This window comes from Octodon degus, unplaced genomic scaffold, assembly GCF_000260255.1.
Source record: "Octodon degus isolate 3935 unplaced genomic scaffold, OctDeg1.0 scaffold00014, whole genome shotgun sequence".
Lineage (NCBI taxonomy): Eukaryota > Metazoa > Chordata > Mammalia > Rodentia > Octodontidae > Octodon > Octodon degus.
This window is the reverse complement of record NW_004524590.1, coordinates 24504711-24531389: the sequence shown is the minus strand read 5'-3', so window position 1 is coordinate 24531389 and position 26679 is coordinate 24504711. Positions and strand designations below refer to the sequence as shown.

The 26679-nt window shown below is 39.3% G+C and overlaps 1 pseudogene; it reads right to left on the bottom strand.

Moving 5' to 3' along the window:
- LOC101569803 overlaps positions 1–26679 on the bottom strand; it is a 53874-nt pseudogene that overhangs the window by 2754 nt on the left and 24441 nt on the right.

Sequence of the window (26679 nt, the reverse complement as noted above, 5' to 3'; positions counted from 1 at the left end):
CCTCTCTTCCCATCCTCTCCTGTCCTCTCTTCCCCTCCTGTCCTGTCCTGTCCTCTCCTCTCTTCTCTTTTCTTTCCCTCCCCTCTCTTCCCCTACCCTTCCCTCCCCTCCCCTGTCCTCCTCTTTTCTCCCCTCCTGTCCTCTCCTCTCCTTTCTTTTCCAATTATCCATTTTTCTATCCTCTCTTCTTCTCCCTTAAGCATTGTCTTCTGGAATCCACATTCTTGTGTTCCTTCTTTCACTGACTTCTCCCTTTCAAAATCTCTTACTGGTTCCTCTTTTGCTTTCTAAAGAAATGTATAATGTCTTAGTCCTTGAACCTCTATTGTAACCTCATTTCCCTCCTGAGTTTATCTACACTCATGAGAATGCTCAAATAAGAGCTAAAATATTTTCCCCTGAGACTCAGATCCAGTCCTCTACAAGATGGTCTCCTTTTCAGTGAGCAATCGCCACCTCAAACCTACCGTGTCCAGAGAAGGTTGCTGACATCCCCTACCTTCACAACCCACTTCTATATAGTTCACCTCAACCCAGCTGAGGGTGATACCATTCTACTAGGCAGGGCCAGGACTAAGTGAAGCAAGCCAATGGTTGAGTGCAGCATGTAACACATTCTGGACGTCATATATGTACCAATAGTGATCTGTGCTGACCCTGTGAGACCTTCCCTAATCTGGGGGTCTGCAAGATCTCACTCACTGCATCACTGTCTCAGCCCTGCTTCTTCTCAGACTAATGACCTTAACACCATCATTTACATCTATTTCTCTTACCCCTACTCCAATCTACCAAGAACTGTCAGCTCTACCATCGTGGGTATTTTGTGTTCACCAACTTGTTACGATTTATATATCTTTGCCCTTGAAATGTTGAGTGGTTATGACTAATTTTAGCCAATAGGCTATAGTTGATACAGCATGTGTCTTCCCCAGTCACAGCCCTTATTTGTCAGTTGAGATGTTCTGGAACCATTTCCACTGCTGCCACCAGTGCAGATGCTGCAGGCAGTACATTATCCACCAACCTAATTCCTCAACTAATGGTGGCAGCAAAGCCCCCATAGACATGTGACGATGAGTAGTGTGACATTTGTTGATAAACCAATGCTGATACAGCTTTATTAGCCAAAATCCACAGTGTACATTAAATCTCACACCTGGTAGTGTAGAGTTCTGTGGGCTTTCCTAGATGTGAGGTTCCAAACCCACTGAGAGGTTAGGATACTTGCTACTTCGGCACAGTCTGTGTAGATAGATGGCAGCAGGCTTCCTCTAACTGGAAGGCAAGATAAATAAGAACACTCATAAAAAGGAGAAAATTATCCAAAATAATGACTAAGCTTACTCTGTGAAATGCTCTGAGTTGATTTCAGGAAAACACACACAGGCATGCACTCATGCCCACATGCGCATGCACACACACACACACACACACACACACACCCCTGATATGTCCATGAGGCTTCATGCCAGACATAGCAAATGCAGTGTTGGTCTTGATTCAATAGAGCACGAACGATGCTTATGTTTACCCACTTACCTGGCATCTGTCTTATCATGCTTTTTCCTCCCCAGCCTGGACATTCAGTAGTGATCTAAAAGCCACGAATTTACCTTTGGAGGTAGGCTATAGTAAACAGTGTGTATAAAATAGGATATTGAAGCGTTTATCCCAGTTACTGAAGAAATCATTAGAGGTATTAAAAGTCACTGAAAAGTTTTTCAAAAAACGTCCTTTGGCTAAACTATGAAAAGCAAAATCCCGCTCTAAATTTTACAAAGGCTGGGACCTGACAGAAGCTAGGCACATTATTTCAAGTATGTTTTATCCCTTTCCAACTTTTATTTGTGTATTAGTACATGTTTGCATCGCACAATTATTACAGTCTTTGTATGGAGTTGGCACATGTCCACAACACTTCTTAATTCTCTTTTTGTCTGTGCCCCTGCCCCTCCCCTTTTCTCCATCTTTTTTTTTATGAGTTTAGAATGGGGTCTACAGCGTGTACAGGGTCTTACTACTAGTTCAGGCTTGTAGTGATTCTCCTGTTTTCAGCCTCCCAAGCACTGGGATTACAGGTGCGCGCCACTACGCCCAGTCTCCATCACCATCTCAGCGCACCCCTGAGGGCAGGGTCAGTGCACAGGCCGGGGATTGAACCCCTGGTTGCTGTGCTTTGCCACAGTAGTTTTCTCCATCTCTTGATCTGGTCATCTTTACACAAGATCTGTCTCCCTATTTCCTAGTGTCTACCTTTTATTTTGATCTTTATATACATTTTGAGATTCTCTTATAAGAGAAACTGCGTGATAGTTAAGCTTGTGTGTCTAATTTCTTTATGTTTATATAAGGTATGCCTATTTTCTTGCAAATGTCTTGAGTTTAGTTAATAGACTGATTTTTTTAAACCAGTTTTAGAGTTGCAGAAAAATTGAGCAGAAAACGCAGAATTCTCACATGCCATTTTCCCTAGTCCTTACCTACTTTTCCCTATTATTAAAATTTGGCTCTGGTGTGGGATACTTGTTGATAAACCAGTGCTGATATGGCTTTATTAGCCGAAATCCGCAGTGCACATTAAAGCTCACACCCGGTGGTGTAGAGTTCTGTGGGCTTTGCTAGATACATTGGGTCACATTTCTAGCATTAATATCACAAAGTACTAGAGAACATTTTTCTCTCCCAACTAAAAGTGACATATTTGGGGGCAAGTAAAAATCATTGAATTGCAACTTGATTTACTGTCATCCGTGTCAAGCCAGAACAGTGACAGAGGGCAGAGACAGCTGCGTCTGCCTTCCATGCTGCAGGCTTGTTTGATGCAGTCAGAACCCTGGCCCGAAGGCCTGGTCCATGTGAACGATTCCCCTGTCCTCTACTCAGAAGGAACAAGCTTTCAGCCCCTCCACAGATGCCATGTGCTCTGAAGAGCCGGCCCAGTTCCTCCTACTACTAGCACAGTTATTGTGCTTTCCTAATGTTTTGGGCGCACAATCATGGCGCCCAGCAGGCTGTCTAATGCTCTCCACACAGGTCTCTCTCCCTGACAAAACCCTGGCTTTTCCCTGGCAGAAGCCCCATCCTTGCCATCTGTGCCTTCCTTGGGGTCTGTGTTTGCCATTTAGTGATAATATAAGGAAGAGCTGGAGTAGGGTGGTCAGAGGAATGAATACAGAGAAGAAAGGAAAAGGAAAAAGGAAGGGAGCAGTCAAGCAAGCAAGTGTTCTAGGCACGAGAAAAAGGTGAGCGGCGTGTGTCGGTGCACCTCTGTCACCGTCCCCATAATGGGCCCCTTGGGCACCAGAAAGGCAAGAAGATAGTGAATGAGAGCAGAGCTCTGGTGCAAGCTGGAGTGCTTCTCAGCCACCTCACACCCAGCACGGCCATGCTGCTCACTACTCCGGGAGTTAGTCAGCAGTCTTGGCTGCTCACCAGCCAGCCCGGTTCCACGTGCGAGATACTTAGCCACTAGGTCACCAGCCTCAGAGAGCGCTAACGTCTAGGGATCAGTGCATTTACAGTTACACGGAATGGCTTGTTTGACGGGCTAGTCTAACACATGAGGAAACTCAGACATCTTGCCAAATGAGATATATTTGAAAACATTTTATGAAAAAGAGATAAATGAAGCAGAGTATGGTGAAACACTCCCATAATCCTAACACTCTGGGAGGCCAAAGCAGGCAAGTTGGAGCCCAGTCTGGGCAGTTTAGTAATTTAAGGAGACCGTGTGTTGAGGTACAATTTTTAAGCAGGCTGGGGACATAGCACAGCACAAAGATGCTGGCTTCAGTCCTCAGTACGTATGTATGTATAAATAAATAAACAAGCTTTTTTGTTGGCTTTTCTTTCTTGTTGGTTTCCTTCCTTCCTTCCTTCCTTCCTTCCTTCCTTCCTTCCTTCCTTCCTTCCTTTCCTCTTTCTTGCCTTCCCTTTTTTTTTTTTTTTTTGGTATTTTGTTAGATCCTAGAATGTATCTCAAGACTTCTGAAGGGTCTTAAAAGTCACTGTGAATAGCCGGTACTCCTATGGGCCCTGGTGCATTTGTTTGGCTAATTCCTCAGTTTCTAAAAGGCAGTACCAGAAAAAAAAGTTAAAAACAAATAAATACATACAGATATAAATACATAAATAAGTTAATACTCACTATAATTCTGTGTTGTTTTGGTGCTTCTTTAGGGAGAAAATGTCTTCGCATGCTCTGCTGAGCCTTTCTGGTTTCATACTGACCAGCACAGGACACAAATCCTAGACTAGCTGAGAGATGGGCTGGCGTAACAATCTCACAACAGATTGATTACACAAAATATTTAACAATTTGACTTCCTTTATTGAAATCTTTTTGGCTGTAGGGGCCAGGGAGGTGGCTCAGTGGAATAAGCACTTCTCTGGCAAGTGCAAGGGCCTGAGTTCAATCCCCGGTTCCACCAGAAAAAATAAAAATAAAAATAAATTTAAAAAATAAAAAAATTTAAAAAATGAAATCTTTATGTCCATAAACATCCAAGTTTCTTATCTTAAAATGAGAATATTATTAAAGAAAAACTTGAAGCTTTAAAAGAATTAATAAATTGAAGGTTTTAAAATATGACTATCCTTCAAAATATAATTATGATCTTAATGTTTCTTAATCGATCAAAAAACTTTAAAAATTTATCCTACAGAAGTATGAAAACATATACAGAAAGTTATAGTTTAAAAATATGGGTGATTAAATTATTTGTAATATTGCACAGTGCTGTTTCAAGCAATGTAAGTAATAGAGGACTGAAAAACTATATTTTATACAAAATAAACACAGTAGCTAAAAATAAGATTTCTCAGTAATATAAACTCAATGAAAATGCTGAAGTGAACATTCAGTGAAAGTTTCAGGGCAACAATGTTGAGGAAAGAGATAAGGCATAGTGCAGCCTTGCTGACAAGAGGGGCAGGGGCCCCACATGGCCACTCAGAACCCGTATATAGAAGTTCTCATGAATTCTCCTGAGATTTCGATGACAGAAAAGGACGCAGGTAGCATGGAGAGCTTGCTCTCACAGCTGTCCTCAGGAAGCCCTGTCCGTGTCCTCCAAGATGGACCTTTGTCTTGTTTTTCCCTCTTTTCCTTGCAGTGCAGAGCCATGCTACGCAGCGCAGGCTGTGCAGGGCCAGTTCATCTCCCACTCAATACTCTTACTCATTAAACATTTTTAAAGCTTTTATTTTAAAGAGAATAAAAATAACAAAGAATTATAGGGGGCTGGGGTGATAGCTCAATAGAATAAGTGCTTACCTGGCAAGCACAGGGTCCTAAGTTCAATTCCCTGTTCCATTAAAAAAAAAAAAAAAAACCTAGAAACAATACAGAATTTTAAGAAAATGAGATGATAGAAATTCAACAATGGCTGTTATATTGCATATTGTCTTTAAAGTAATTGTTGAGATTGCCAGACATAGCACACAAAATTGGTCAAAAGATTAAGCATTACCTGTTCCTTTCAATAAATTAATAAAAATAGGGGTACAATTATGTTAGCTGCTGTGTGTGTGTGTGTGTGTGTGTGTGTGTATGTATGTATATGTATAATTTCCTTTTCTTTTTTCTTTTCTCCTTTCCCACATTCCAGTTCTTTCCTCCCTATTGAGCAGTTTCTTTTCCTTTCGCAATATCTATTGTACCTTTTGTCTCAGCTGTTTTGCCAGTTTCATTGAATTCTTTGTTCAACATGAAAAGAACCTGGAATTCAGCCTCAGAAGGAGAGGTGAGCCACCCACAACCTGATGAGGTTTATTCAGCCACTTTTAGAAGGACGCTACAGGTAACTGTATCATTTCACTGTTACAAAACAAACAAAAACAGAAACAAAAGCTATATACACCTAATCATGCGTGCCTGTATATTTGTGTGTGCACACATGCACATGCTCACACACACACACACACACACACACACACACCCCACTTCTCAGAACACTTTTGTGAGTTAAAGAAAGCACTGTTCATATTTACACAGGAGCACCAACACGCCACACAAGTATTAAAGAAAAGCCATGATGTATAGCCACTTTAATGTAAGGATTTTTATATTCTGGATTATACTTTTCTGTGACTTTAACCTATTATTACAAAACTAAGCATTTCATAGTTAGCTTGTTTATGAGAACATTGAGTGAACTGGAATCTTGGGTCTCCATTTTGGTGCCTCCACTTCTCTCAGAGCTTTCAGAGTCCTTAGCCGGCTGTTTGTTCTTCCTAATCTATCCCTGCTGTAATTTAAACTTCTATGCCACCAGCAATACTTTTCTCCTATTCTTTTGCTATCACAATACAGGGCTAGGCCCGTCCTGACAATCTGGTCATTGCAAAGCTCCTAGGCTTGTTGATTTGATCCTTAGTCATCCAAGAATCGAGAGCAGTGAGTTTTTGTTAATATATAGTCATCATTTTGTCCTTCGGGATTTTCTGAATGTAAGTTGTAGTGGCTAGTATTTAATGAGTTCTGGGTAGCTACATTTGTTTGCTGGTTTCTGTGATTAATGGTTACTGTCATTAATGCCCCATTAATGGGGTATTTCCCAAATCCTCACATCTGCTTGGTTGATCACTTTTAGCTGCTGTAGGAGTTGTGGTGACAGTCATTCAGATGGTGGCATTGACCACATCATGACAAGGAAAGAGTCTACCCAGTTAATATCACAATCCTCTAGCAAACCACCGCATATCATGAGTGCAGGTTCAGCATGTAATTATTAAAGGCAAAAATTGTAAAGATCACAAACAGCTTGATGATGGAATTGGTTCACATTATTATTAGAAATCCTATTTAAAATCCAGAAGAGAGCAACTTAATTGATAAAACATGTCAGAGAGTAGGTGACAAAGAATATGAGAAAATTACAACTTTTTTCTCACTGAATTTAACAATGTTTTTCACCAAATTCTTAATTTTGACTTAAAGACGCTCTGAGGATATTTGTGCTACTAGAGAAATTCTTTTTGCTATTATGCCAGCCTGTCACTCAGCTAGTCTAGGATTTGTGTCCTATGTAGGTCAATATGAATCCAGAAAGGCTTGGCAGAGCATATGAAGACATTTTCTCTTCAATAAACACAAACTCAACACAGAGTTGTGCAGATATGCAGTTCAGTAAAGGCAAAAGTTGTGAAGTTTGAATTTCAGTTTAAAAACAAGCTTTGATGTATTTATGTTTAATGAATGCCCACCATCATGATCAAATCCATGAGATTGTGTCCTTGTGATGCTTGATTCAACATCATAGAATCCTTCTGTTTTGGTGTACATCTCAGTTGGTACACATCTAAAAGCTAATGGGCAACAATTTGTACTCCAAAGAGAGGATGTAGAGTAATACAAAGGTAAGTGTTTCTAGTGTCTTCAGATTTTCTATTAAGAATGCCACATGCTCTGTTGGTGACTTATTTGACATACAAATTTATATCTGGTAACCTAAATCACTACTTTGAAGATAACACCATTCAATACAGCAACCATTGTTGAATTCCTATTACATTGCTTAATGAAATTTGTATCATTTCTCACGCCACCTTTTTTTTTTTTTTACTATTTTGAATTCTTTAAAAATAAAAATAATTCAAAATAAAAAGAATGCCACGTGCATAAGCATATATACATAATTTTGCTGTAATTTTTTTAATTTTTAAATTTATTTATTTATTTGATACAGGGTCTCACTACACAGCTTGAACTCATAGTGATCTTTCTGTATCAGACTCTGCAGCACTCCGATAACAAACATGCACCACCACCCCCAGTTTTAGCAGGCTGTAGGCAGGGTATGAGATATGGAGAATTGAACCCGGGTCCTTGGGCTTGCCAGGCAGGTGCTTAGGCTGCTGAGCTGTCTCACTAGCCCTGCTCTGTCATTTTTAAGTGTATTTATTACATTTCACTTTTATTGAAATGCCTTCAAAATACCTTAATAATTTGTGTTTTCCTCGGAGAAATTTGAATGTAACATGTATGAGGTAATCTCTGCATTGTGACATAAGAATCATTACTTGAAATCATCTGCTCAGACTGTGCTTCTATGATGTGATACTTGTGGGCTTTGGGGCAATGCCTGAGCCTGCACTGAGTGGCCCTAGGCTGCTGAGTAGTTACTGATTCCACTATGAAGGTCATCTTCTTCTTCACTCCAGTGTGTCAAATCTCCAATCTTTTTTGCTAGTTGTGTTATCTAAAGGAGCAGCAGATGAGTTAAAAGTTAACAAGATGAGGAGGGAGCGTGGTGGAGAACAGCGGCTCCCAGTCTTCCCACTGCCTCGGAAGCATCTGGAGGCCTGCAGGGATCCACCCGCAAACTTTCTGCTTCAGCAGGCCTGGAAGTGAAGGTTGGGAATTTTTATTTCTAATGGTTTATCTGCCGAAGTTGGTGGACAACATTTTGAGAACTACTCTGAGAAAAGAGAGATAGGAGGTAGTTTAAGGCATTGTAGGAGTTTCAGATCTTTGGAAATCTGGCAAATCTCTGCTGTTTACAATTAGAAGAGGAGAATGTTTCTTTTTCTATATTGGGTATTATGACTATGGAACATACAACAAAAAGAGGCAGAGCTGTAGAAAAATATAGAAATTTGTAAAAATTGTAGATAGAATCACACATTACATGCTAGTTCACTAAGCAATATGTTAAATACATCCCACACTATGAACTGATGCCACATCGAACAGCCTTGCTTTCCAAAACACCTCTCACATTGCCTTTAATGGGCTGGGCTGGATGGCCCATTGGTTTGACCCCATGTGGCATTTCTAATGCCTCTGCATTCTAACCCAATGGTTGCCACTAAAGTGCTTTGCCAACAGATTTTGCTCGCAGATAGCGCACAACCCTGAAAAGAAAATCACTTTGCAAATCCAGTGATTTCATGGGCCACTAGATTCTCTGCATTCTCTATTACCCAGTTTATCTTTTGTTCATTTAATGCATCGCAAACAACATTGAATTAGTTTGTTGGACAATTAAGTAAGATATTAAGCTAAAGATGTACATATAAATATGTCAAGTAATTATTTGAAGAATTCATCTGTGAGGCATAGTTAGAAAGGCACTTTGCAAAAGCTTTTTCCTCCTGCTCTCTTTAATATTTCAGTGAGTCTCAACTTTTAAAAATAATCGACATTTTTCTAAGGTGCACACAACTAAGAAACATAATTCCCTATAATGGATGCTTAAAATCACCATTTCTAAGGAAATTAGCTCTTGTAAACATCCTGGAATAAATGTCAGGAAATTAAATTAGTATTTGTTAGTAGAACAAACATTTCCCAATCAAATCCAATCTTTGCAAATGCTAGGTCTGTCCTAGTTTCCAGTCACCATCTCTTCGCTATGACCTGCGGCAACACGAAGTCTTCTGGTGGCTTCCCCAGTGCCTTAACTGGCAGAACAGGGCCTGGCGCGATGACTGGCAGATTCCCATGCACAGCTTTATTTCAAGGTGTCCACATTCAGGGTTTATCCTGTTTCCTCTGCCTCTGTGCCAGTGTGATGTCTTGGTTCTGGTTTAAGTGGAGCCCGGTCTGTTCTTCTTTTTTAAAAACTATTTATTATTTATTTATTTAATGCAGGGCCTCCTTATGCAGCTCAGACTCATAGTGATCCTCCTGTCTCAACCTCCCCAGCACTGGGACTACAAGCATGTGACATCATACCTGGTTTTGGTGGTCTGCATGGCGGTCCCGGGCTTCCAGAGCTGGCACTGCACATAGTGCAGGGGATTGAACCCAGGTTCTTGAGCTTGCCAGGTAGGCACTTGGACCTCCAAGCTATCTCCCCAGCCACTCAGTCTCTTCTTAAGTCTTACTTGACTATTCGCCAGGCATTCAACTCTGATAACTGAGCTTCAGCTTGATTCTCTTTTGTTACACACTATTCCTTCCCAGGAAAGGTGACTCCAGCCCTGGATCCTGGACTATCGCTTTGAGCTGTCCCTGTAACAACAGGTATTCTACTGTCCTGTTGAAACAAGGACTTGTTTCATATTCCACATATCTTTTTACACAGACAAAGACATAATTTGTAACACTTTACTGGTATCTATTCAGTTAGGAAATAAGTGTTGCTTGATCTTATCAAACATGCTGCTGTGGTCCCTATTTGCATCCGTGAAGAAATTCATCCACTAAGATCCTATTAAATAATAAAGCTCAGGGACAGCCAGATATCTCAGTGGACTAAAGCACCTGCTTAGGCAGATGCAGCAGCCAGGGCTCAATCCCCAGCATGCTGTGCCAACCCTGCCCATGGGGCATGCTGAGACAGCAACTGAGACCGAGCATGGTGGCACATGCCTGTAATCCTAGCACTTGGGAGGCTGAAAACAGGAGGATTACCACAAGAATGACCTATGTAGTGAGACCCTACAGACCCTGTATTAAATGCATAAAATAATAATAATAATAATAATAATAATAATAATAACAACAACAACAACAAAGCTCCCCTCTCCCCAAATTCTAACCCTTTCTCACCTGACCAATGTCTGAATGAACACCGTGTGCCTATGGGATTATTGAAGCTATAGTTTTCACTGACATGATGGACATGAGCAAGATACCACTTCTCTCTTGAAGCAACTCCTTCTAAATGATGGAGCAAACAGGCAAAACAACTGAGACAGGTGAAATGTAATACTTTGTAAATACAAAATTCTAAGAATCTTCCTGTCCAAGATAGAGTATCAGAGGTCAGAGGATTGTCCCTATATAAACAATTATTCTACTTTTACTGGCTCAAATTGTATGTCCCATGCATTTGGAAGTACCTCAGGATCTGGAGGACTTTTTCTTAGAACTGTAGCTCCAACCCATTCACACTGAGCTGAACACCTGAGATTTTGTGTCTTTAAATACTAATGATGTTTGTCTTCTGGTCCCCAAAAGTTAATATAAGCCCTTATTAATACCCTCAATAGCTGGTCCTTGGTGTCTGAAGATAGAGGTAAATCATGGAAGGTCTTGGAGCTGCTTGCTAGAGGATGGGGTCCTATAAGTAACCCCTTTCTTTCCAAACTCTGAATTGAGTGTCAGCCTATTATTTCACCCTTCCTCGCCCACTGGCGCAAGATACGCTAAAGGGGCGGGATTCTTTTGTCAAGTACGGTGCCTGTCTCAGGATAGGTAGAAGCAGACATACTGAGCGCCAGAGTCATGTAAAACATTCACTATTCTGTGTCATTAAAGCTTTCTTTCACTTTTGACCGCTGGAATGATATCTTCCCCCAGATGGGAACATCAGGGATTTCTAAGACATCACAGAGAAAACTGATGACTGCCTTAGTGCGTCTACTAACTCTAGAACTAATAATTTCCCAAGCACTGTTCCAACTTTGCCTAAGCCCAAACTGGCTCTAGCAACTAGAGGCTCACTCCGAAACAAGCTTAGAAAGAACTTCTATACCCAGTCAACTCTCTTTGAAAGAGAATTCCAGATAAAAGAATCAGATATTTGGCTAAGAGATAAAGGGAAAGCTCAGAGATAGTGGGGAAGAACATAGGACACTCCAGAGGCAGACAGCAGAAAGGACCAAAGGCCTGGCTCCCGCACAAGCATTTATCCTAAGAGCTACTTTGAGCTGGGTTCTGAAGATAATGAAATATAAAATCAATTATGTAGCCTCTTTTAACTTCAGTTCAGTCACCTACAAAGCATACACATTGTACTTCACAATATTCCTACTGTAATCTAATAAGAAAAATCATGTTCAAGGGCTACAAGTATTTTAAGAAGTTATGAAAATGTAATATACTCTTAGAGTATATTGTAAGTTATATTTTAATCATTTATCTCTTCTCTTTTTTGTTTAAAGGTGGCCTGTCCATTAGCTCAGGTGTTTAAGCGCCTGCTGAAACAAAGCAGTCAGGCTCAGGATGCTGTGGTTCAATCCCCTCATCCTCAAGCCAAAGCAGACCTGCCCTGAAGGCAACCTAAGCAGCACCCCCTCCCCCCAAAAAATCTTTCTTTTTTATTTACCTAGAAGCTTTTATGAACTTTGAGCTAAGTATTTCTCTTTTTCCTTATTTATGAGCATGTTGTCTGCTTCAAGGTTTAAATTTATCACTTGGAAATTTAAACAGGGGTTTCACAAATCTAGCGCTATCTTGGAGCTAGAGGAAGAGCTCTATCCTAACATGCACAGGCCCTTGATTAATCACCCGCACTGTAATAGAAATAGATAGATCAGATTGTTCAATCCCTGTTCCACCAAAAAAAATAGATAGATAGATGATAGATAGATAGATAGATAGATAGATAGATAGACAGATAGATAGATGATAGGAAAACTAGTTCTTAAGAAGTGAAAGAACTATTGTAAAGTAGTTCTATAAACCAAGACTCTCTGGCCATCTGAACAAGTACACTGCACAAAATAGATGACTTTCGCAGAGTAGCATAAGAGTTCCTTAAGGCTGTAACGAATTATTCCATAAACCTGTATTTAGGGACCTTTAAAAATGCAGATTATCAGCCTGAGAAACCATGTTGCCTCCAAAGGCACATTTGCAGGCTGTCGTGCCGATCTGCATCTGAGCGACTGTCACATTATGATCTTAGTGAATTCCTGACCAGCTGGGCTTGAGCCGCTGCCACCCAGCCCGGTAAGTCCCTTTGCTCGAGAAGACAAAATAGCTCATTTGTTTGCAGTTCCTTCCTGAAAGTACACAAGGGCAATTTTCCACATTGTGAATTACTTCTATCAGAACAACATTTTCCCTGAAAGACCACAGCTCATTATGCTATTTAGAAACAAACAAAAAAATATGCACAACCATTTTTTTCAGGAGTGTTATAATTTGCACCCAGAAGGGACAAGTTCTTTTTTAGATTAAGTTTTTAAAAATGTTCCTGAGTTGCCATTACATTCTGGCTGATGTGGAAGGTTATAACTTTGAGAACCTCTCTGAAATAATAATGCCTTCCATTTGTATAACACCATATTTTTCTTAGAGCTCTCAGATGCACTATCTTGTGTGATCCTTAGAGTAACTCAGTGAGGCCAGGTGGGTGCCTTTATGTGTTACGTAACAGATAAAGAAACAGTCACTCCATAGATATTTTCTGATTATCTATTAACTCCATTGTATTGTACCAGGTGCTATAGACGCTAAAATAGCATATTCCTAATAGAAAAATTTATTCCGGAAGGAAAACTTTATTCCTAATTTAAAGCCACAAATATAAACAATAAAAGGGTACAATATGGTCCAAATGATGCTGCAACACAACTTATGATTAAAATATTAGGGCTATTTATATAGTACAAGGACTGTATTTTAGAGGATTTAAGGGGTATGATTAAAGGACATACCTAATACAAATGCCTGAATAGAGCTGAGTTCGTGATATCCACGAGATTGCTTACATTTTCATGTCACAGAGCCTGTGATGTTAGAGATTGTAAATTTAATTGACAAAGTCAATTTTGTAGTTTGTAAAAGATTTTGAAATTCATCTACATTATCCTGACAAATTTTCTGTGGTGTTCTGAGCAAGAAACATTAGAACAGCTATGATTCTTTTTTTTTCAGTATTCACTGTGAATTTTTTTATATGCAGAATTTCTTGAAGTACTTTATTTTACTTTTTAAAAATAATTTTATTGGGAAACAAATAGCAATTACATAGTTTCAAAACAGATTGCAAGCACAGTTTCAATAATTAATACATTGCATATTGTTGTCTTAGTGGTTAATCATTGTACAAGATGCAGACATGATATCCTGTCCACAAACACTATTAGAACAAATCTCTCTATTCTTTGAATTAAGAGAATGTAGCTGTATATCTATCCTATTTTGAATATACAGATACAAAATGATCGTTCATTTGTATCCCCCCTTTTTTGTTTAGTTTTGTCAGAGAAGGCTATTCCATTGTCATTTAAATATTGTAGGTGTGTGAATTCAGCAAAATATTCCAATATAGTCCAGTAGTCCATAATAGTAGTGGGTTTTCCGTAAGACTGGCAATGTCAGAAGTTGTTGACTCGAGCCTTTTACAGCTCAGCATATTAATATGGCTTTACTTTTTATACTTCGTTTTCATTCTTTTCTGCTGGATGGTTAAGACCAAGATAAAGCAAGACCTATATAACAAGAAATGTAACTTTTGTATCTGATAAGGTCAGTCAAATCCCCTCAGGATTTATCCTGAGATCCTGTACCTCAGATTGTAGAACTTTCGTCATTGTCAGCCATGTGGATGAGTCATGGCCATTGCTTGGCCAATGTGCTCTCCATAAAAGCCTGAGAGAATGTTTTCTTTCCATGTGACTCTCCTTAGGCACACTCTACATCATCAATCACTTTCCTCTGTGGCTCCATAATCTCCTTGATCAGAAAAGTTGGGACACCACCGAGTTACATGATGTTACAGTACAGGTTTTCCTAAAAGTCAATAACAAAACACACTGAGAAGGAAATTAGAGAAGCAATACCTTTTATAATAGCACCACAGAAAATGAAATACCTTGGATTTAAGCTGTGATTCTTAAAAATTCTGCCTTACATGCAGTTCCCATCCCTGTAGCTGTATGTTGTAGAATGGGGCAGAACAACACTATTTCCCATCCAGGGAAAACCTTTAATGTCTCAGTAGTCATCCTGATAGTTTGATCTGCCTTTTGTCTTTTCTTCTTTCTACTCAGTCTTTCAATTAATCTAGGTGTTCATAATCCTTATTAAACTGCTGTTGACACATCTCATGCATCTACATTATATCTTCTTCTCCCCCAAACTGACATACCATTGTAGGTGTGAAAATCTGAATGGGACCCTTACTTCCTAGGCTCCAAACACTATGGTTATCTTTACAAACCACTTTCAGCATATGTGGTCCTGCAACTTGTGAAAATTTGCTTGTTTTATCTTTTTATTTTTTCTTTTAAGTGCAGGCTGGCTTTGAACTCACCATGTACCCCAGGCTGACCTCAGCTCATGGTCATTCCCCTACTTCAGCCTCCTCCGTGCTGGGATTACAGGCATGCACCCCCATGTCCAGCATGAACATTTCTTATGCATCATAACAAATGCATGCAAACATTGCTTAATTAGCATACATAAGATAAAACATGAATACCTCTTAAAGAGCAAAGGCAACCTTCATTTTTATAACTTTTTCTTTCTTTTAATTTCTTTCTGAATCCACTCATGATTAGTGCATATTTACCCAGATGACTCTTGCTTAAGGGGAATAATAACAAAGCATTAATGTATCAACTATCCTTGGTATTTTGTTTCTCATTTTTGTTAACTTGGAAAATAAAAATTAATAGTTCATGTAAATTAACAAGCCAATACTGACCTCTGGTGTGTAATGAAGAAATTGCTTACCGAATGAACACGTGGCTGCTCAGGGAAAGTTTTGTGTTTCAGTGTAAGAATATCTTTCCCCAAACAAGGAACTTCATATGTTATAATTACAAGTGTGAAAATGAAGGGGTGTTAAATAACTGAGTGGAGAGAATTTCCCTATGCTCTTTGAGTTTGGTAAGTAAAAATGAAATAAAAACTGACACTGGCACAGCCTCACTCTATGACATATGTGTCTAATGAGGTCAGTTTTCAAGCCCCTGTAAACACAGTGAGCTGAGAAATGATCTACCCTCCCCCCATTTGACACCATATAAATAAGATTTTTAAAAAGACTCACTGTGAATTTCTCTGAGTCCTTTCCTCATGTGGTAGATATGTGTTCATTGGTAGGTATGTGTTCATTACTTTCTTTGCCCCAAACTGACTCTCTCACGTGTTTCACATGCCAGGTACAGGACCCCAAGTCACCTTTTTCTGGTTGTGCTTTATTTCATATAAAATTCTATTTATTTATTTTTTTGTATTTTAGGGAAGGGTCTACAGGGTGTTCAGGGTCTCACTACTAGATCAGACTCATAGTGATTCGCTTGTTTACAGCCTCCCAAGAGCTCGGATTACAGGCCTATGCCACCATGCCCAGTCTCAAAGTCTCAGCATGCCTTGAGGGCAGGGCCAGAACAGTAGCCCTGGGGATCAAACCCCCCAAACCCCTGAGCCTACTTGCCGGTGCTTTAATCAGGTGAGCTATTTGGCCAGCCCTTCCTATAAAATCCTAAAGCTTTACCATGTGCTTGGAATGTACCTGCGGACAGTCATTGGTAGACCCAGATTTCAGTTCCTGGCCTTATTCCTGAGTACTAGGAGGCTTTTTGTAACTCTAGGCTGATTTACTTCTGTTTGGAATCTACAAAACAGGTAACTGTACTAGATGATTCCTTGCATTTCCTGTGGTGCTCTAATTCTACAAATCTGCAAACCTGGGCTCAGAACACCAGCCAAGATCCTGGGATTCCCACATCCTGCAATGTTCTTGGTTCCTTTCTTCTCCCATCCTCTAGCGTCTACAGTGCACTTCTGATTCTAAACTGGTGTGCTGACCACACTCTACTCTGCCTGTTTGCATGCCTCCCTTTTGTTATTGGCCTGAAACACTAAGATGTAACTAACTGTGCAATGCATGACCAAAGAAGGAATGAAATGAAAAAAAAAATGAAAAAAAAAAAAAAAAAACAGAAGGAATGAGTACGTTGATTTCATCCTCAAAGTCTGTATATGTCACAGAGGCTTTAGAAGACCCTGGACCCTTTAAATTGAAATCAGCAGCAACAATTTTTACTGAGTCTCTAAACCAGATCACGTGCAAGAGTGTTGCTTCTTTCAGATTTTCAGTGATTATTAGTTTGCACCCACACTGGAGGAAAACACAGTGCATGAAGTTATTAGTGGGAGCTGAATCACTCCATGCAGAGTGAGTAATTCAAGTTCTCGAAGTCAGGCAGACAGAAAGAGGCAGGAAAGAAATAGAGGGTAAGGAGAGTCAGAGGGGGCATTAGTGAAATGGTTTTACATTGAAAATGGTGTGTGCTGTGGAGGGCATTGTTATATGAAACAATAGGTTACATCCACAGTCATTAATGTGAAATCATGTGAGAAAATATGAAGCAATCGGGTAGGCTTTGTTCTTTCAAAAACAACTCCATTTCTTATTATTGAAAAGAACTGTTTTAAAGTTATAAGCCTCTTCTTTCCTTAAAGCTTCCTTTTTCCAGTTTCGTGTAAACTAATTGATCTATTTTCTTAGAGTTTGTTGGTAACGAACGTGAGCCGTTCCTTAATTTCCTTCCAGCAAATTTACGAACTTCATTTTTCCCCTGGAATTCTGATTCTCTAGTGTCTTCAGTGCATGTGGGTGGCCCCACATGGGGAACTGGAATCTAAACAGGATGAACAAACCTCAGCATGAGTGTTTTCTAGCTTTAATGTCTAGCCCCCAAAGGGCTGGAGAGAAGAGCACACCCACCAGAGAAAGCACAGAGTGTGGCACAGAGTGTGGCTCTGCAGTCAGGGCACAGCAAAGGGTGCCCGCAGGAAGACACAGCGCAGAGTGATTTTAGAGTTCAGTCAGCAGAAGAAAATGCCTGGATAGGAGTGGTGGCAGGGATTAAAGCCAAGGATCAGGAGGAATTCATGCAAGCATGGTGGGAGCCCGTCTGGGAATGCCAGAATCCAAGCAGGATGTAAAGGCCTTGCCCCAGAGGTGCCATGGGTCGAGTGGCCAGCCCGACAGGGGCAGGCAGAGGCCTGCATTTGGTTAGCCTGGGAAGGATGAGAAGAGCATCCATGTGGCCTGTGGTGACCTAGGACAGGAGTCACAGTCTGAGGACGACATTCAAGAATGGGGAAAGCAAATGGGTGTTGGGGCCAGAGTAGAAGAGGAAGGGGGCTTAGTATGGAAACCGAGGGTCCTGAGTTGGGTCTGAAATTTACATAGTAGCAATATGTTAATGACAATAAAGCAAAGCAGTTAAATGTGCTGTGGTTATGTAGGAAAATCCTTTTTGTAAACAATAAATCCCAAGCATCTTAAAAGTGAGTGGGCATCAGATCAGCAACTAATGCTCCAACAATCCAAGACCAGATTTTTTTTTTTGTTTTTACCTACCATTTTTGTCTAAGTTTGCAATTATTTCAAAACTTTAAAAGCATCATTTGAAAAAGGCTATAGTGGGGGCCAGGGAAATGGTTCAGTAGAATAAGAGCTTCCCTGGGAAGCGCAAGGGCTTGAGTTCAATCCCCGGTTCCGCAAAAAAGAAAGAAAGAAAGAAAGAAAGAAAGAAAGAAAGAAAGAAAGAAAGAAAGAAAGAAAGAAAGAAAGAAAGAAGAAAATGGCTATAACAATGTGAATCAAAATAAAATGGAAATGTAGGCAGCATAGTAGATGGGACATTCACACGCTGCTTGATGGAGCGTACCATGGTGCACCCATTTGGAACTACCGGCTACATTCTCTAAAGTGCAATACATACACTGAGAGAGACAGAAGTATATTGAAACGTTTCCCAAATTTGGATATTTGAGAGCAATTTTATATTTTATCTGTGTGAGCAAACATGGATACACACTTGTGTACACACACACACACACACACACACACACTCAGATATCCTATCTACTTTGAAGATCTTTTCAGAAAATCCATTTAACTTAGTACTGAGTGGAGGGCAACATCATATGATAGAGATTCTTTTTCATTTTTCCTTTTAATGTTTTTTCTTTTTTCTTTTCTCTCTTCTGCTTGCTTTCCTTTTCTTTCCTCCCTTCATTCTTTCCTTCCTTCCTTCTTCATTTTATCTGCTTCATGCCTTAGCACTCCTTTAGGTGGAAATGAGAACAAAGATTTAAATCACATGTCATGTAAATTTCACTTAATATTCTTCAACTTTTTATACCTCTTCAAATTTGGGGATAATAGTTAACAGATTAAGGCCAGCCAGACAGCTCAGTGAATTAAAGCACCTGCTCAGGCAGATGCAGGGACTAGGGTTGGATCCCCAGCGTGCCGTGCCGGCTCCACTCCCGGGGCACACTGAGATGGTGATTGAGACTGGGAGTGGCAGTGCATGCCTGTAATCCCAACACTTGGGAGGCTGAAAATAGGAGGATCACTATGAGTCTGATCTGTGTAGTGAGATCCTGTAGACCGTGCACTAAATACATTTTTAAAAAGTTAACAGATTAGTCTTCTAAATTTTTACTAGCCTAATGTGAAGGCATAATACCTTCATCCATAGATAACTATACAGTTATTTTAGAAAATGACACAGTAGTCTTGCAGTGTATAGATACTATAATGTAAAGGAATATTGTATTACATTTTTAAATGAAAACTAGCACAATTTATGCAGAATGAGAGCTCTGAAATATCTCTGTGTCTATATGCAAACTGTCTGTCTTAAACAGAGTGCTGACAAATGTATTTCTAGAAACCTATGTCAGTGGATTCATATATTTGGTTGCAAGAAACAGAAGAATTACTAATAGTGATTTAAAAATAAAATAACATTTTTTTCCATATAAGAACTTCGTATATGTATGTTATTAGGTTTCCCGCATCAATTCCGTGATGTTATCAGGGACCCAGATTGTCTCTACATTTCTACTCTGCCATTCTCAGCAGGTCGGATTTTCATCCTGTGTAATTCCTCCCAGTGATAAAAGCACTATCATAAGTCCAATAATTATGACTTGAAGCAATCGAATCAAAGAAAGCAAAAAGTTCATGCTTTTGCTACCATTTTCATCAGAGATTAAAACCTTCCTCATATGCTCCTTTCATTGGCCTTCTTTCTACATACATCCTGTTAGGTACAACTGGCCAACTACTCATCATTAAAGGAATCTCATACAACTGTACTTACACTGAAGTTTTTTTTGAAACCGAGTCTCTGTGTACTTCAGGGATTCTTTGAACTCACAAAGCAGCCCAGGCTGGCCTCAAACTATCTCAGATCATCCTGCCTCAGCCTCCTGAGTGCTGAGATTACAAATGTGTACCAACGTTGTGTGGCACACCAACATTTTGGTAGTCAGGTTTTACTCCAACGGCACTCAATAAAAGTGCCAATACATCAGTGATCTGCAATAGTAAGCATTTCCCTCTTCCTTGTGACTGCATGGATTGGTAACAGCAATGTACATCATGCAGTGGATGAGTTTTGAGTATGTTTCATCATTCTCTTATTTCTAGACCCAGGTTAAAGGATGGAGCCTACCTTGGGCATATGATTCCCTTAAGGCTGAGCAGGAGTGCAAGAAGAGACAGGGACATGTTCCCAGGGAGGTAGACTCTTTAGAGACAGAAAGAGATTTATGGAAGGAGGAAGAAGAGAGGGTAGAGGAAGGCAGTAAAAATGAGCAGGATGCAGTTCTTACATGTATTGTACAAGTTCCCCAAGATGAAAATAATAATTACATAGCATACTAATAAAATTTTAAGAAGTCCTGTTTATAATAGATACACTATCACCTCTACCATATTAGAATGCAAAGGGTAATGTAATCATATAACCAATGCTGCAGTGAAACAGGTCAGTTCTTTCCTTGTTGAGGCATAGTGAAGGATTGGAAGACAAGAAATCAGTAGGATAAATAGTTCAATAACAGCTGCCACAACTTTTGTGATTCTGTCCAGTCGTGGTTCATCTCTGATTGAGAAAGGAATTTATGTTCCCTGGATGAGGTGCAGCAGTACAAACATGCACAAGATAGGATTATGTTAAAGAAAAGGTGCTGTGGCTGTTGAGCAGACACAGCAACGGTATCTGACTACCAGTATAGTTCTTATCAGCACTCAGTAATTTTTACCTGGAGGGGGATTCCCAAACTGGAGAAGCAAAAGCAAGTGGACACAGACCATTGTGGGACAAGAGCAAAACTGCTCTGTGCTTATGCCTCACTGTAAAAAAATAAAATAAAATAATAAATAAATCAAAAGTGTCTTCTAATTGGAAAAATGTACCAACTCAGAAACCCAACTCAAATATTGGTGGAAATTGTACTGATTTACTTTTTACTAAAATTTTAATTCAACGAGTAGAAAGTGACTCTTCCTGAAATCATTCTGCCTTTTTTCAAAAGGGCTAAAATTCATAGATGGTGTATTAATCACACTGCACATCCAGGTCCACTGAGCAACAGGGACAGGTTCTGAGACATGGACCCTTAGGTGATTTCGGCATTGTGCAAAACCGTGAGGCCTGCACAAACTAAGACTTTTATCTTACTAGGCAATATAAACCTAGGGGGTCACCATCATCTATGTGGTCTGCCACTGACAAAAATATTACCATGCAGAAATCAGATGCCTCTGACGTTGTGGATGAAGAACCCCCAGTCACGCGTCTGCAGGAGAGAGGTGTCTGCTCTCTGAATTCTGGACTGTCCTCCAGCACAGACAGCTCCTTTATGTTCTGCTGTCACGGGCGAGGGATGCAGGGGCAGAAACATTGCTGATCTGTGAAATTGGACAATACATTAAGTCTGTCTTGGTATTTAAACCCAACTAAGTACCATGTTTAATTGGGTTTATGAAATGACATCTTGTTCAGGGCAAGGATCAGGATGGAAGAGAAGCTGTGATGGATGCTAAATTAAATACGCAACTTAAAGCTAAATTGCTATCTACACAGGCAAGTCAGTAATTTCAGAACTCTCTCTCAAATGAATCATAAATTGACCTCCTTCTGTGTAGTTCAGCACAGTGTGGAAAACATTTTATGTAACATTATATGGCATTAACTTCTAGAGCCTAATATGACTTTTTTCCAATTATTTGTCCAAAAAATATAACATGAAATCTTCTCTCTATATATCTCCTAATTTATTTTTCTTTAGTGCTGTGTTAACAGAAGCTCTTAGAGCTAAAATTATGGGAAATATAAAAGCTTCCCCAATTTTTTATGTCTGAATCTTAGAGCTCAACAACTGTACCATATCTAAGTACAAAAGCTCACCTTTTCTGATTCCCTGGCAGCACTAGATGTGAAAATGCAAACCTCATTGCACGTGGAAGTGCCCCATCAGGCACAACTTTCATAAAAGAGCTTAAAGAGCTGTTTTAATTTGTACACCAGACTGTGTACTCCTGGAATATAAGGCTAATGAGCCATTTTCCCAGAAAATTGCCTTTTCTAAATAAACAAGGTCTTCTGCACTGACCTGGGATTCTGAGTTATAGCAAAAAGACTAATTATATCAATATTGTTATGGGCACATCTCCAGCAGTACAAAAGAATATTCTCTCCATCTCCAAAGCTAGATGTTGATTAGAGGAAATCCAATTTATTCATATGAAATAACTTTAATGTTTTCCTTTTCACCTCTAAAGGAACTTACATACTTTTAAGAATATAGAAAACCCAATATTTTTAATTTTTCATTTAATATACATAAAAATTCCTTTTTGCATAAAATCAAACACTAAATTTCTCCCCTGGTAGTTTGATTTTGAAAATAAATTAGGACAAATCATTATAAACAAAATATCTTTAAGACATAATAAAATAGACAGCTACAGACTATATTGAGATATACAAATAGATAATGGATTAAATGAGAAATCTGATGTCACACTTATGTAGCCAGCCACATCTCTGGTCTTGACTGGCTGACAGCACAAGCGACCAGGAGGTTGGGCCTTGACTATAGAAGTGGTCGCCAGGGGTTGACATTTCTTATAGCGATTGTGCAGTTATGTCATCACTTCCATCTTCAGATACTAGTCAAAGAGGGGCTTGCTTCTTGCCTTTCTTCTTTATTTTTTACCCAGCGTTTTGTTTTATCTTAGATAAGCAATACATATATTGGCAGACTGTGACAGGCCTCTTAAAACATTTGAACTTAACGGCACTTTTCAAAGTCTTTAAAAGAAAGTGGATGATCAAAATATTAAACATATGTTAAAACATATAAAAAAGTATTATACTTAGGCATTATTTAATTTTGCATTTCAAAATATCTTTCAGTTACAGGTACAGATGTCAGAAACCTACACTCTGTTGTTGGCGTGTACAGGTTATGCAGCTGCTCAACTCACCATGAAACCTTTGCTTTGTTGCGTACGTGGTGAAGGGGATGACTTAGCAAGTGTGTGGACTGGAAAGATCAGTGTTGATGTGAAAATTGTAGGGACTGTCATCATATAATTAAGACAATTTTTAAGTCCACATATTGTCTGTGGGTATTTCTTCTCAGTAGTATGACTCTTTAAGTTTCTTGCTCATTTTCAACTTTTGAAAAGCATTTTCCAGGATTCTAAAAAGGGGATGATTGAAGAATGAGCAAAGAGTTAATGAAAGTGGAAAGTACTTGTTGAATGCCAGTCATTATTTACACACAGAGACACACACACACACACACACACACACACACACACACACACACAACCATTAATCTCTCATTCTAAGGCAATAATTCTGTAATTTTTCTGCAATGCTGAGCCCAGAAACTCACAACAGTCTTCCTTGAGGCAGTGAATCATCTCACAGAGTATGTTTGGAAAGTCCCTCTGATCAGGTATTTCCTTAGCCCGAAATACAGCCATTAGCAGTTCGTCCCATTGGGTTTGACATTTTCATCTTCAGATAAGTTCTTTGAAAATCAAATGTTCCTCAAACAAAAATGTAGTCACCTTTTGAATCACTGGAGTTTTAATACTATTGAGTTTGCCAGGCAATTTTCTTAAACAATAGTGCATTGGATACTTTGCCATAAAGTCAGAACAGGGAGCCAAAGTAGACAGCAAAGAAAAAAATATATGCAAGAAGATGAGACAGGTTATCTGAAGTCACTTTTCATTTCTAATAATATAATACTACAGCTTCAGTGGGTTATAAGAAAAGCCTTTAATTTAGGTTGGTGGTTTGTACCAAGTTTAAGGGTCGGTACCATGTGGTAGACTTCTTGGAGCTTGGTCCCAAGGTGCCAAAAGAAGGGGGCCCAAACCTAGATACACTGGCTTTCAAAATAAGACTGTCTCTCAAAATAACCCATTCACCCATCTTGTAAGTGTAGAGCCTAAATCGCTTCTTAAATGTTCTATAAATAGGGACTGCATTTCAGCCTAAGTTTCAGAGGGGACAAACCAAACTCAATCATAGCAACAATATTACATTTACTGTCAATAGTCTTAGCTGATTTTGTTCCTAAAGTTGTCAAAGAATGTCTTCACTTCTCTTTTCTTGTGCAATTCTTTGATTCAAATGAGTTCTGGCTTTTGGGAAGTGACTATAAGAAGAGCCAAGAAAAATAGGCTGTCTTCATTCATATTCACAGGCTAAGTACAAAACCCAGAACTACAGTTCTTAACCTTTTCTACTTATTGGACCCAGATGGAAAAAGAAAGTTTGAGAATTTGCATCGTTTCTCTGTATTAAGACCAATGTTTTGATGACCACTACCTCTACCCATAAAAAATGAAATTTGATAACAGTAATTTGTCTTTAATGAAATTGTTTTAGATACTATGATTAAGGATACATTTTTGTCAGATAAATGGTACAATAAGAATATTAGCAGATGTGTATTTTTTAAAGATACCTATTGCAGCAGCTAGGTATTTTTGGTATTTGATATAGACCATAAATTCTGAGGAGGATTAAGTGGCAAAGAGGCAGAAGAGATTCATTGGAGAAGACAATACAACAAAGACCAAAAGCCACAGGAGTGGAGTGGCTGCTGCAGCTGAGTTTATTAGAAAACAATGGTTTTTAGTTGTAAGGGCAAAGACCAAGGGTTTCAATGGTAGAAAGAGTAAATTCATGGTGCATAGTCAAATAAGCACTAGCTTTTTAATAGTGCTGCCAACTGTCAGTGAGTAGCCTCATGTTTTATCATGAAAGTGTCTTTGGATAGATCCAGAGAGGGCCGGTAGTGTGGAGAGTTACTACAAATCCTGAATGGTTAATCAACTTTGGCTGGCTAGGACTTCTGGTGACAAACCACAGTATTTCATTCTGCATTCTCCTAGGTAAGAAGCCTCTGCAAGTGAAAAATGTTTTTACAGAAAAGAAAAGTTAAAGCTAAGCTTCAAAAGGTATCCTGAACAGGGATTGCCAAGGGTTGAGAAGGGCCCATTGGCCTGGGACTGCGATGGAAAAAGGCACTAAAGATAAGACTTATGAAGTCACTGAGCAGACTGGATTGACCTCAATGCAAAGATCTCATTAGTCTAAAAGGAGACATAATGATTTCTATGCTGCTGTATACAATTTGAAAGGTATGACCATAAAATGGCAAGTATAATCACAAAAATAGTTGACTGTTATATCCCTAGTAAGTTATATGTGTCAATAAAATTGTTTAAAAACAATAAATATTTGCAATTATATCTAAAATATTTTTGACACACCTGAGAAAACTTTGTACCTACTAAACTGCACAAACATAGCATTATTCAGGGAATTTTTCCAGCCATACTCCCTGACTACACAGTTATTGTCGGTCTACATGAGTTCTACATCATGTGGATTCGACCATCTGTAGACTGAAAATATCCAAAAAATTTAGGGAACCCAGGCATGCTGGTGCCTTCCAGCATTCCCAGGACTCAGGAGGTTGAAACAGGAGAATCACTATAAATTCAAGTCCAGCATGGGCTCCAAAACGAGTTCAAGGCCAGCCTGAAATACATAGAAAGACCCTGTCTCAACAAAACAGTAAAACTTATTATTAAGGTTTCTAGCTAGACGTCCTTCACAGCTGTCTGTACTCAAGGACCTTTGGGGAGAGGATTGTGTAATGTAGGTGTGATAATCATGGCTTGATTAGTGCACTGATGAGTTTATAACTAATGTGATTTTAGGAGCAGAGTCTAGTCTGAGGAGTCCGGTCACTGGGTGCAGCCAGAAGGGTGTGGCTCCCTCCCCTACTCTGTGCCCCTGTGGCTCTGCCTTGCCTCCAGCAGCTTTTGTTCTGCTTGCTCCTCCTCACCTCTCTGCCCTGACACTCTTCGTTGGAGCCAGCTGACCACAGACTGAAACCTCTACACCCTGTGAGCTAAAACAAACCATTCTTCTTTGAAATGTGGGTGTTGGGTGTTTTGCCCTGGCAATGAAAAGAGGCGCTAAGAAAGACACTTAAAGAATCTGTACTGAATATACACAGGCATTTTTACTACCACTATTCCTTAAGTAATATAGTTTAACAATTATTTACATAGCATTTGAAGTAGTATTTCATATTATAAGTAATCTAGATAGGATTTATGTTATACGGTAGGAAGTAAATTATATGAAGCATATGAAAATACTACGCCATTTTGCATAGAGATTTGGGCATCCCAAGGTTTTTGATCCGTCAGTGATCTTGGAACCAATCCCTGCAAAATCCCTGTATTTTTCTAACTCTATTTTTCCTACGACTATGATTTTGGGTGTCTCCAAACTTCCCAAACTGTCTCAAAACACTATTGAAGAGATTCAAAAGAGCTCTAAGGAAAATTCTGAGGCAAGTAACTAAACTATTATTAGAAATGGCAATGGTAACACTATGAGATACTTTAGAGAGTGCTCATTTAAATGTATACTCTATGGTATATTTGATAAAGGAAAAAAATCTCTAAGAATGTAATGCAAGGCCTGTACATTTACGTCACTGTAAGATGATGATCAGTGTTTAAATATGAGATGAAACTAGGTGGAGGCACCCGTGGGCAGCCAATATGTCTGCGCTGTGTCAGCCAGGTCAGTATGATTTCCTGTTGGCTGTTCTGCTGGGTTAACAAATACAGTGCACCCAATTTAACATAGAGCTTTTCTTTTTCTTTTCTTTTTTTTTTT